The sequence below is a fragment of the Adiantum capillus-veneris genome, chromosome 19 (genome assembly GCF_014529385.1).
Source record: "Adiantum capillus-veneris isolate H3 chromosome 19, ASM1452938v2, whole genome shotgun sequence".
In the NCBI taxonomy this organism is placed as follows: Eukaryota; Viridiplantae; Streptophyta; class Polypodiopsida; order Polypodiales; family Pteridaceae; genus Adiantum; species Adiantum capillus-veneris.
The window spans coordinates 65,477,278-65,488,988 of NC_140949.1; positions in this window are offsets into that span (position 1 = coordinate 65,477,278).

The window sequence follows — 11,711 nt, forward strand, 5'->3', positions numbered from 1 at the left end:
GCAGTACCGTCACAGAGACTATCTCCCAACAAGGTCATAGATTCAAAAGATCTGATAGTATCAACATCAGTCACTTGTACGATAACGTTAGCCGAGCTGCTCAGAATACGACCAAACATGTGGGCTACTATGGGAAAAATGCCCAGAGAAATTTGGTGTCAAAAAAACAATGACTCAAATCGAGGAAGGGATAAAAAGATGGAAATGCCTCAGCTCAATACTAGGCCAGTGCCACTAAACAAGGTAGGTGAGTACTATGAGGGAGAAGATGGGAACACCACTCTTCCTGTGGAATTCCAAGGTGTAAAAACCATGGCAATCCTTGACAGCAAAGCTGGTGTTGCCATCACAACAAAAGAGGTCTAGAAAAAATGGGGAAAATGAGCAATGAGGGCTACTAGGATGAAACTGCATCTTGAAAATGGACACATGGAAAGGCCCATAGGACTGCTAGAAAAAGCAGTTGTTACTTCTTGTGGCATTGAATATGAGCAAACCTTTTCTATTGTTGACTTTGGCAAGAAGAACAACTATGCTATCATTCTAGGAAGACCATTCATGAGACAACTAAAAATGGTCCAAGATTGGGGTTATTACCATATCTTCATGAGACATATGGAAACCACAACAAGGATAAACTTGAAGGACCATAGTTAAAGGATGTGATGAGAACCCCTGTGGTGCAGGAGTTTGATTCCGCTAATGTAGCAGGGAGAAGCCCTGTGAAGGAGTTTGATTCCGCTACTGTAGAAGGATTAGAACTTCCAGCATGGTTGGGTAAGCCTAAAGAAATGTGGATATGTGGAGCTTCACAATGTGAAAGCTTAAAGCGAGAGGAAGGCATTCTAGAAAGGGCAATTGAAGATAAGGATTTTATCCTAGAACCCTTTCCTGAGAAATCATTAGAGTCATTTGAATGGGAACACGTCTTGGCTACTTTGGATGTGTGCGCTATTTAAGACGGTCCAACAACAAAGTTTTGTGATAATTATGGCTATGATGTTGTTCCTTACTTTGTAGTGAGTGTGATCCAAGAAAACAAAGACGAAGAAGAAGATGAGTTCTATGACTCTATAGAACACTTGGAGCTTCAAGAAGATGTCAACAACAAAAATCCAGACAACCCATTAGGTGACAAGAACAAAACTTTAACAAATACATAGTTTTATGATTGTCTAGATCAAAAACACAGGAACCAATGTCACCGCTACAAAAATAAAGTGCATCAAAAGTGGATTCCAAAATCCTCAGTGGAAATGTCACTGCAACAAGCATCCTCATACGTGGCTCCTATACATGAAGAAAAGACTCAACCAAGAAGAGCACAACTATGTCAACGAGCTAACACACGTGCTAATCAATTGGCTAGAAAAGCCCTCCCAGAAACAATAATCCAAGAGAAAGCTGACATTAACTTTCCATAACCAGCCAAAACCACAAAGGAAAAGTGCTAGAATGCAACCTTGGTGAGGATAATAGCATGATGATTCTTATGACATTCCCTACCAAAAACTCATGTCATCACTATCACTAGCAACTTCATTAATAACCAAGGAAGGCCAAAAGCAAAGAACAACAAGTCAGAACCAAAAAGTCCAACAAATCAAGAAGACAAAGATCTCTAATGAGAAATCAAAAAATTTAACACCAAAAGGAAAACATTCAAAGCCTGCAAAAAATAACAACGTTGCAAGCTTTTGCAAATCATATTTGGGGTTCCAAAGAAGTTGACCCAAGCATAAAGAGGTTAGGAGGTTATTTGGATTCCAAAAAAAAAAAGCATCAACTCCCAAAGTCTGAATCTTGTCCTCAACCAAGAGTACAAGAGTTGAAGCAAAGACGACCGTTGACTCACACAACGACAAGGTGGATCCCAAAGAATTCTCTTCAAACACAAATGAAGCAGAGGCAAGTATGGGTTCCCAAATAAGCAGTATCAACAAAACAGCTAGCAATCACAAAGAAGTGGGTCCCAATGGAAACCAATAAAACTATTGTCACTGCACCGCCGCTTGAATTATTTCAGTTCCTCATACGGCTATAGTACAATTAGAAGAGAGCTCACCTCAGGCCAAAACCACTACTACGGAACAATGCCAAATACGACAACCAATCACAAGGCTAAAATGGATTCCGATGAAGCATCAAACAGATAAGTTAGCCTTCAAAAAAATTCTACAACTTGCAATCAAGCAAACGACACACAAGATTCAAAGAAAATCACATTGGTAAGAATAGGAAGCCTCGCCAGCAAATGCCAATAAGCAAATTTCTTATACCCACATCTTGCACATCATAAATTTTTCCATGCATTGATTGTGTATGCATAATAGGGCTACATTACAAGGCCTGCATAGGCACAATTTTTGATTGCCCAAGCACAACACATACCCTTGGTGATACCCTGTCATCAAGGAGGACTCCAAATAGGTGGGGGGGAGGCATTCTAAATGTGGACCTAATATATGAATTTTTAGAGGGCAATGTTTTGTGAGTTGTATTGAATTTTTGCATATGACTGTGATCATTTTTTTACAAAATTCAGAGTATATGCCCTCATAGTAGAGTTACAAGACGAGTATGGGGACAGAATCCATATATGAGCCCCTAGGGACATGTGTACAGGGTACATAGTGTTTAGAATTCTATTAGAATGATTTTGCTTTTTTGATTGAGTTAATTTTTAATTTTCTTTCGTTATTTGCAATTTTTCCAAAAACAAAAAGAAAAAAATCAATAATCCAGGTGACAAACAAACTAAAGAGATGCCGAGCAGTACAAAGAGAAGCAGGTATAGGAAAATGATGAAACTTCACAAGGTATGCCTCAAAAGTCATATGCACAAGGCTAGAATGTCAGAGGTAAGAAAAAATGTTGATCAGCCTTCGACAACAACATGAGGCCAAAAATGGCTTAGAATGGTCATCAAACTCCAAGATGGACTACAAGGACAAAGAAAGTTGGTGATTGACTAAACAAAAGAAGCTATCAAGTGTAAAGTTGATTATCAAATTTTTTTGATCGAGTTAATTTTCAATTTTCTTTCATTATTTGCAATTTTTCCAAAAACAAAAAGGAAAAAATCAATAATCCAGGTGACAAACAAACTGCAGAGATGTCGAGCAGTACAAAGAGAAGCAGGTATAGGAAAATGATGAAACTTCACAAGGTATGCCTCAAAAGTCATATGCACAAGGCTAGAATGTCAGAGGTAAGAAAAAGTGTTGATCAGCCTTCGACAACAACATCAGGCCAAAAATGGCTGAGAATGGTCATCAAACTCCGAGATGGACTACAAGGACAAAGAAAGTTGGTGATCGACTAAACAAAAGAAGCCATCAAGTGTAAAGTTGATTATCAAAAATTTCATGCGACTACAAGTCCGTATACAAGAAGTAGATCTTTATACTGCAATTATTCTATCTTGTATGTGACTTAATGAAGCCTAACAAACAAAAGGGACTAATCGTACTGACAAGAACATAAGGTGCCCGAGATGCCCATCAATCATTCTGGAGATTGAAATTCAAAAAATTAAGCTTGGAAAGCCAAATGCAAGTCCAAATCAAGCTAAAATTTGTCACTCAGGAGGCTATGCATAGAGAGTACAAGCTAAGGGTTTCAAAAAAAAAGGGTCCAACCCCTAGCCAAAGATGCAATTTTCTCAAAGCTGAAGCAATGATAGCCACCTACATACCTTGTACATCATGTATATGAGTTTTAAGGACCAATCAACAATGATCATTCATAGATGGTCATCTATTGTGGATGATGTTAGATAAGCCCTTTTCAAAGCAAGTAACTAACTTTGGGAATTAACTGGGGTTTGTTGGGCTTTAATTAAGTAAAGTATCAAGTAGAAATAGTATAATGATCTACAAAGCACACAAAAGCTAACAGTGGATGCGACTTGAGTCACCTTGATGCAGGAACAAAGGAGTCACCAATGAAGAAGATCAGACACAAATGGTCTACAAACCAACCTTCGCAGGGTTAGATATCCTGTCCTTGATGAGGCGCATTGAATGCTAGACATGGTTTTGAACCTCAAATCAGCAAAATTATCTCCCAGATTTTGCTTGATAGGGGGGTGCCATTACTTAACGAGCGATGGAAAGCGAGTGAGGGACAAAAAGCGTGCAAAGACAATAGAGGGATGGACTTTTTTATCACTTTTCAAGGGTTATTGATTTTTTTCTTTCTTATACATACATTCATTCAAAAAAAATTGCTACTTATCCATGGTCTCTATATGCAAATTGTCTCTCTTGTACATTACATCTACATGTATGCCTTATATTAAATGGCTGTTTTTCCTTAGGGATATATATCAAAGAAATTGAAGAGAAAAACAAAAGCACCTACTTTTAAAGTGGCTATTTGTATTCCTCAATCCTCAACCATTGACAACAATCTTGTAGAAATTTTTAGCATTTCTTTTCAAATGGTTAAAAAATATATCACCTAAACTTATGGAAAAAAGATTACAAAAGCATTATAGAAGAAAAAACAAGAATAAGAAATGTCATGACAAGAAGCCTAAATTTAGAACAAGTTGTACTTTATTACTACCATCCATTACCGGTAAAAGGCTGACATATCTTATTGTTTGAAGGGTGTGTGTGTGTGTGTGTGTGTAGAGAGAGAGAGAGAGAGAGAGAGAGAGAGAGAGAGAGAGAGAGAGAGAGAGAGAGAGAGAGAGAGATTTTAGAACACTTTATAATTAGAACCTTATTTTCTCCCCTTTAATGCTATAGATGTGACAAGAATATGCCATCCCAATAATTCTATAAATGGCCTTGCATATTGAAAATGTTCATTCTGGGATAGAAAGAGACACCATGTGTATTGGTTGGTGACATGTACTTGAGCTTTACAAAGTGTTTGAAAAGCCATATGACAAGGGATCTAGCTACATCTTTAGTATTGCAATCCCAATGTGCTTGTATAAATGCATTGAGAAATGGCCTTTAACTAACTAGGTTTGAAAACACAATTCATTGCAAAACAAATTCACACGAAGGAATGTTTATCTTCGGCTTACATGAAATGCTCCATAGTCATGCTTTAAACTAGGTCCATAAACCTATGTGGTAGAGACATTCCACACGATAATAGTGATTTTTGTCGAATATACGTCTTTCGTTGGACATAATTAGGTCAATGCTCATGAGGTCTTGAGGGTCTCTCATTATATTGTCATAATCATCTTGACTTTGTATTAATTTGGCTCTTGGCAACATGGTTAGCTCCAAAGAAATACCTAGGTTTTTGTAGCAACTCATACTTTCAAGCATATGTACAAGAGCTTCTTGCAATGTGTACAACATCAACACTGAAGAAAATTATCACAAAACACTAAGTTCTTGTCTAGGTATAATCATATCCCTGGCCTTAGTTATGGTAGTCATTAAGCGATGCATTGGTATGCTAATAGCACTTCAACAAAGAGATTGTGGATTAGCCTTTCATCATCAATGATGCTACAAAGGGTACCATAGGTTTGGTGTCACGGGTCCCTCCCAATTTGCGTTTCAAAATGCAAGTTGGTAGGGCATGGTGAAGATAGGGTGTATGTAGCAGGAAGCATGTTTTTGATAGGAAATTCTCAATGAAACAATGTCAAAGGTGATCATAGGTTTGGTCTCACGGACCCCTCCCCACTTGCGTTTGGAAACGCAAGGTGGGATGGTCTAGTGAAGATAGCTGGATGAAGCGGGGAGGGGGTCTGCTCGACAAAGGAGGTAGAAGAAGAATAGACGATGTCAATCTGGTTAGCATCTAGAGGGAGAGAGCTACCATCTTTGCCATGAAGAATGAAACTCAGTTCTGTATCAGAGTCTACATCTCGATAGAAAAATCCATCATCTTCTACACAGCTTGCGTGTAATACAGGAGTGGTGAGGGGAGGTAGCCCAAACCCTTATCCATGACCTCGAGCAAGTAAGGTTGAGGCGGAGAGAAGCTCCCAATCGTGCACTGAATTCAATGAAACGGTGTTGGATCCAACAACAGCAAGGTGAGGCAAGGGAGGCGTGAAGGGTACTACTGAGTGCAAACACAGAATCAAATCCAAGATTAGCTCTGCAACAACTACCACATCCCTCTTCTCGGCACTCCAAGACACGTCACCTCTAACCGACTCACCCTCGACACCTCTCTAGCAGAACCCTCACCATTTCTATCGGCATGCTCCTTTCGATTGAATCCAGGAAGCAATATTAAGCCTTTGGAAAGCATGACTTATTAGGCTCAATAAGCACTATCGCTAATTTTGGATTTCCTGTGTATTTACAACAAGAACGTCATGCCAGGTAGGTACAGAAACACAGACATTCCCACCCTTAGTTTGCATGCATTTTAACAATTTGGAGACGTAGGGTCGATGAGGAGAAGGAGTTGCACCTGCGGATGCTTGCGAGAGTGGAGTGCTTGCAAGATGCTAGCAAAGCTCTAATTCCGAAGCAGGCATCGTGCCAACGATAGAAATGTTTCTAGGTCTCAAAAATTAAGAACATTGAAGATGGCAGCGATTGAGTTGATGATGACCGGCCGTTGTGGGGCTTGCTAGTGTATTGGAGTGGGTTCTCACGAGGGGGAACTTGAGGGGGCCTTAATGATTGCCAATAAGATGAGGGGGAACATCCCATAGGCATGTTCAAGAGAGCATGCCTGTTGTCCTTTTTCTCAACCATACCCGCATGTTAGAGCGGTGAAAGGAGACCTTGTGTCCAGGCATATGTCACTAGGCAAATTGAAAATATTGTCAGTTTAGAGGCACCCTGCCATTTTGTGTAGGAAAAGCACACTGGATGTACTATTGGCGTCCACAATCATGCCAGTTGAGTTACAATTGGTGATGTTGATGACCATGAGACATTGCACCACTTCATAAGGCAGGTGTGTCTATAGCAAAGAGTTGTGGGCAGTAGATGTCCCATTTTTGCTACCAAAAAGGAAGTCCTTGTTGAATAAAGCAACATGGATGGATAAGAGAAGGTCCTTGCATCTAGAATTAGTCATGAGCTCCCCCTTCAACCTGGCAAAGGGTGGACCAACTAAGAGGTGGGAGTGTGGTGTTGGGTGCATAGAGAAGAATAAGGGTATATGTCGGCAACAGTATTGAAAAAAAAGAAAAGAGAATCTATCCTCACCTAGCCCTACCAGATTGCGTTTCCAAATGCAAGTTGGGAAGGGCCCGTGAGACCAAACCCTTCAAAAATCATGATTGTTTTGAGTTTTCACTCGCTCAAAGAAGGCTACGCATGAGATTGATGATCGGGTGAAAATAGATTATGATACTGACAACCACGTGTAAGCTGATATTCTTTTAGGATATTTTCTCAATGCGTTGGTATGTGGACAATGATGGTCTCATGAAGCCAATGGTTTGAAGAGATTTTAATCACTTAGGACATGGATGTGGTCAAGACAAGGTAAACAATAGTTTTTGCCAGTGACTAACAATCTCAATAGTAGACAAAAGAAGGCAAGAACATGGGGAATGTGCTACTATATTAGTGATGATTAGATGAGTTTTATGGCATGCATTTAAGCAACATATTGCACTCATGGATACTTGGGAGAAGAAAATGAAAGGTATTCAATATAAAGTGTTAGTCAAATCAACGCATCACTATGGTATTAAGAAGGCATAACAAGATTCTTACTCTAAATCAAGAAAGCTTTATGGTTAAAGTTTGGTAAGAAGTATAGATTCTTTTTTATTCTCCCAAGCATATGTTAATTCGTCATTTTATAATATCATCAAAGAAAGAGCCTACCAAGACTTGAAAAAGCTATTAGGCACTCTAAAAATAGGTGCTTTTGTTTTTCTCTTCAACTACTTTAATATATAGCCTTAATATATAGCCCTAAGGAAAAACAACCATTTAATATAATGCATACATGTAGATGTAGTGTACAAGAGAGACAATTTGCATATAGAGACCATGTACAAGTAGACTTTATTTTGAATGAATGTATGCGTAAAAGGAAAAAATTCAATAACCCTTCAAATGGGATAAAAAAATCCATCCCTCTATTTTGTTTTCTCGCTTTTTGTCCCTTGCTCTCTTTTCACTGCTCATTAAGTGATAGCACCCCTTGATAGGCAGACTTACTATTGGAGTGGAACTTGGCCTAAAGAAGTTGAAGATTGTAGAAGTATTTTTTGAAAATGATAAAGACACAAAATTGGCAGTTTTTCGTCATCAATTATGATTTCCTTGAATCATGTGAAGACTATGTACATCGGATTGGATGAACAAGACAAGCTCGCAAAAAGGCTACAACCTATAGTTTCTTTACATCAGCAAAACGACAACAAAGACCGCAACAACATCCGCAACCAGGTCATGTCAGGGACAACATAAATTCAAAGGGGGGGAGTGTTGATCTGCGGGTCAACAACACGACATAGTTCAACAAAGCCTTTTTTTTTAGAGTTATGAAATGCTACGGATTATGGTTAGAAACATCATTTCTAATGAGTAGTAAGTCTAGTTGCAGAAGCCGGGGTGCAATGGCACTTCTAGATTGTACATACAAAGCCATTTGACCCATTAAACTCTAGTATTTTAGATTTAACATATGGTAGCCTTAGTATATAAGGTACCTAGGTCATTTTGTAAAGAGAACTTTTATCATAATCAAGTTTTAAGCTGTCGTCAATTGTGTGTGAGAGAGGAAGAGAGAGAGTGTGAGATTCATCTTGGCACTACTCCTCCCCACTCACTCATCGCATTGGACAATTGACAACACCATTGTGCTAGGCTCAGTGAGAGCTATGCGCCAACGCCAAGCATTCCATGTGAGAGACAGAGTATGCGTGTTCAAGCATCTACGAGCCATTTGTGGTCGTAAGTGTATCAAACGACATTGTCTCCTTTTTGCTTGCAAGTAGTCATTAGAATTGTGGGCGACATAAGTTACGCATAGATAAGATACTCATAGATTTCAATTTTGGGCACTTCAAAATTTCAGCTCTGTCTTTATATGCATTTTTTGCATAAGGGTTTAGAGCAAGGATTTTGTGTGTACAAGCTTAGGGACAGGTGTATCCTAGTGAGGGGATGTTGTTCCTTAAGTTTTGTATGATTCTGGCATGATTTGGTGAGTTTCTGTCATAAAAACTAATATCTAACACTCCCAAATGATTTTCTCATGTTAAACTGGTCATTTAATATGGGGAAGTACCTGGAGAGTAAAAGCTAGAATATTGGTAAGGCTTTAGACCGGTCTTTGTCAGGGATCCAAAGAAGGGAAAATAGGGATCCAAAGGGGTATAGACTACAAAAGAGCAATGTGTTTCAATGGGGCTTAAAAGACCTAAGGTTCAGTTCCATTAAGACTTCCATAGGCTAAGGTTCCAAAAATTAAATCTTTTCTCCAATGGCCAAAGCTTAGGGGAATTGGATGGTCATGGGAAGACTAAAAAGTCTTCCCACATCCCTAGGAAGGAGGAGGCAAGCCCCTTTTTTAGGGGATGAGAAAGACACACACACACACACACACACACACACACACACACACACACACACACACACACACACACACACACACACACACACTCCAAGGCTTCCCCTTTACACAAAGAGAATACTCGACACATGTCAAGCTTCTAGGCCAGTTGCCCCCAACCTCCCCTCGAATCCTATTGGATGACCATAGAGGTGGACCAATGAGAATTAGGCTAGAGTAAATTTAGTCTAATCAATTTAAAAATGCTTGATAAAAGAACCAAAGAAATTAATCTCCCTAGAAGACTATTGGATAGTCTACCAAGGGGTCCAATGAGCATCCAGTAGCCCAATGGCTTGCCTGATTCCTATTGGCCAGAAGACAAAAAGGTCCAATGAGAGTTTAGATGAATTATTTAAATAACTAAAGCTCTCACAAAAGGGGAAAGGGGGACACTTATCAAAAGGCTATCAACTATGCTTCTAATTTGTGATTGGCTAAGCTTTACAAGAGCCAATGGGAGGCCGTCATGAGCATTTAGCAAGAAGGGTCAACCAAGATGAGAGAAGGGGCTGCATTTTACTCACACACAGTTCTACACACACACACACACACACACACACACACACACACACACACACACACACAACTCATGTGTGTAAGAAGAAATCCATCTCCTTCTCCAAGCATGGAGAAGTAGAGGCCTACACCAACAACTCTTGGCTATGGAATGCAAATCCAACCAAGAGCCAAGCTTCAATGGCATGCTCATCTCCTCTACCATGCTAATTACTAAGCTAAGCTATGCTATTAGAGTGATGATGTGAGGAAAATACTTCTTTCTTGTAAGATACTTCTTCTTCCTCTCAATCTATCATCATTCCCTGCTAGCTCGCACCATTTTTGAAGGTGTGTGAGGTCTTGGGACTGAGGCTAGGGACACTAGGTGTGATTTTCAAGCATAATCTGGTTCATGAAGCTTCCATCTTCATTGCACCAACGAGTTTTGTCAAGGAACACAATAATTTTATTGTACAAAAGTCTCCTTTTATGGGAGAAGCTATAATACAAAGCCTTTCTGGAGGGGGGACCGGCTCCATGTAAATCCGGTCCTCAACTATTGTCAATTGTTCTATTTCTCTCTCTTTTCAAGTATTGTCAATGCCAAATTAGCTAGGTGTAAATTTCTATGTTGCTTTCTCAATTAAGTATTCTCTCTATGCTCACTATGAAATTGTTCCTAATGAAATGCTCACTATGTTATCAATTTCCACTACACCTAAGTTATAAGTGCATTAAATGTACATTGGTATCAGAGCTATTAGTTTATCTTTTCTTGCTCAAGAAGAGAGGTCAGCAAGCTTACTACAAATGGTTGATGTTATTAATTGCAAAAGAGTAAGTAGAATAGGGATTTTTCATCCTTGAAGCACGCATGATTTCTGCAGTTAACGGGGACACCATCGAGAGCTATGCTCTTAATAATGGAGTCCTACGGGGCTTGCTTATGGCTTAACCATTATTGTGATATTAGAAGCTTGACAAGAACCGGTGCTTTCTTGGCTCTGTTGAACCTAGAGACGCTTATCTCTCAACCTGTGCTTATACTGTCGAATCTCTCAAAACCATTTGAGGTCCAATTCAACACTTGTAGTGATTGTCTTGGAGCTGTTTTACTCCAAGAAGGGCACACCATAGCCTATGAAAGTTGAAGGCTCAAACATGTTGAGCAAGCTCTAGGCATATATGAGAAGGAACTCTTAGTAATTCTACATGCTTTAGACTCGTGGACGCACTATTTATTGGGGACTCCTTTCATTTTGCGAAGGGATGACCAAAGCCTTAAGTACTTCAAGACGCAGACCAAGCTCTCCAAGAAACAAATCAGGTGGGCAAATTTCCTTTTGCAATTTCATCTTCATATTGCTCACATTGTTGACAAGCATAATCAAGTAGCCGATGCACTCTCAAGACGACCGAGATTGAATGCGGTTTCCATAGCAACTCACAATTATCTATCTTCTATGATAGATGAGTACCCTATTGTTCACTATTTTAGAGATGTGATTTCAGCCCTTGCACTAGGGAAGAAAGAAGAACCATTTACCCTACAAGATGGTTATCTTCTCTATGGCAATAGACTATGTGTTACTAACTCACTACGTGAGAAAGTAATGTATGAATCTCATGCTCCTCCTTATGCGGGGAAGCATAGAGGGATTCAAGCTACCCTAAAAGGGATAGAAATA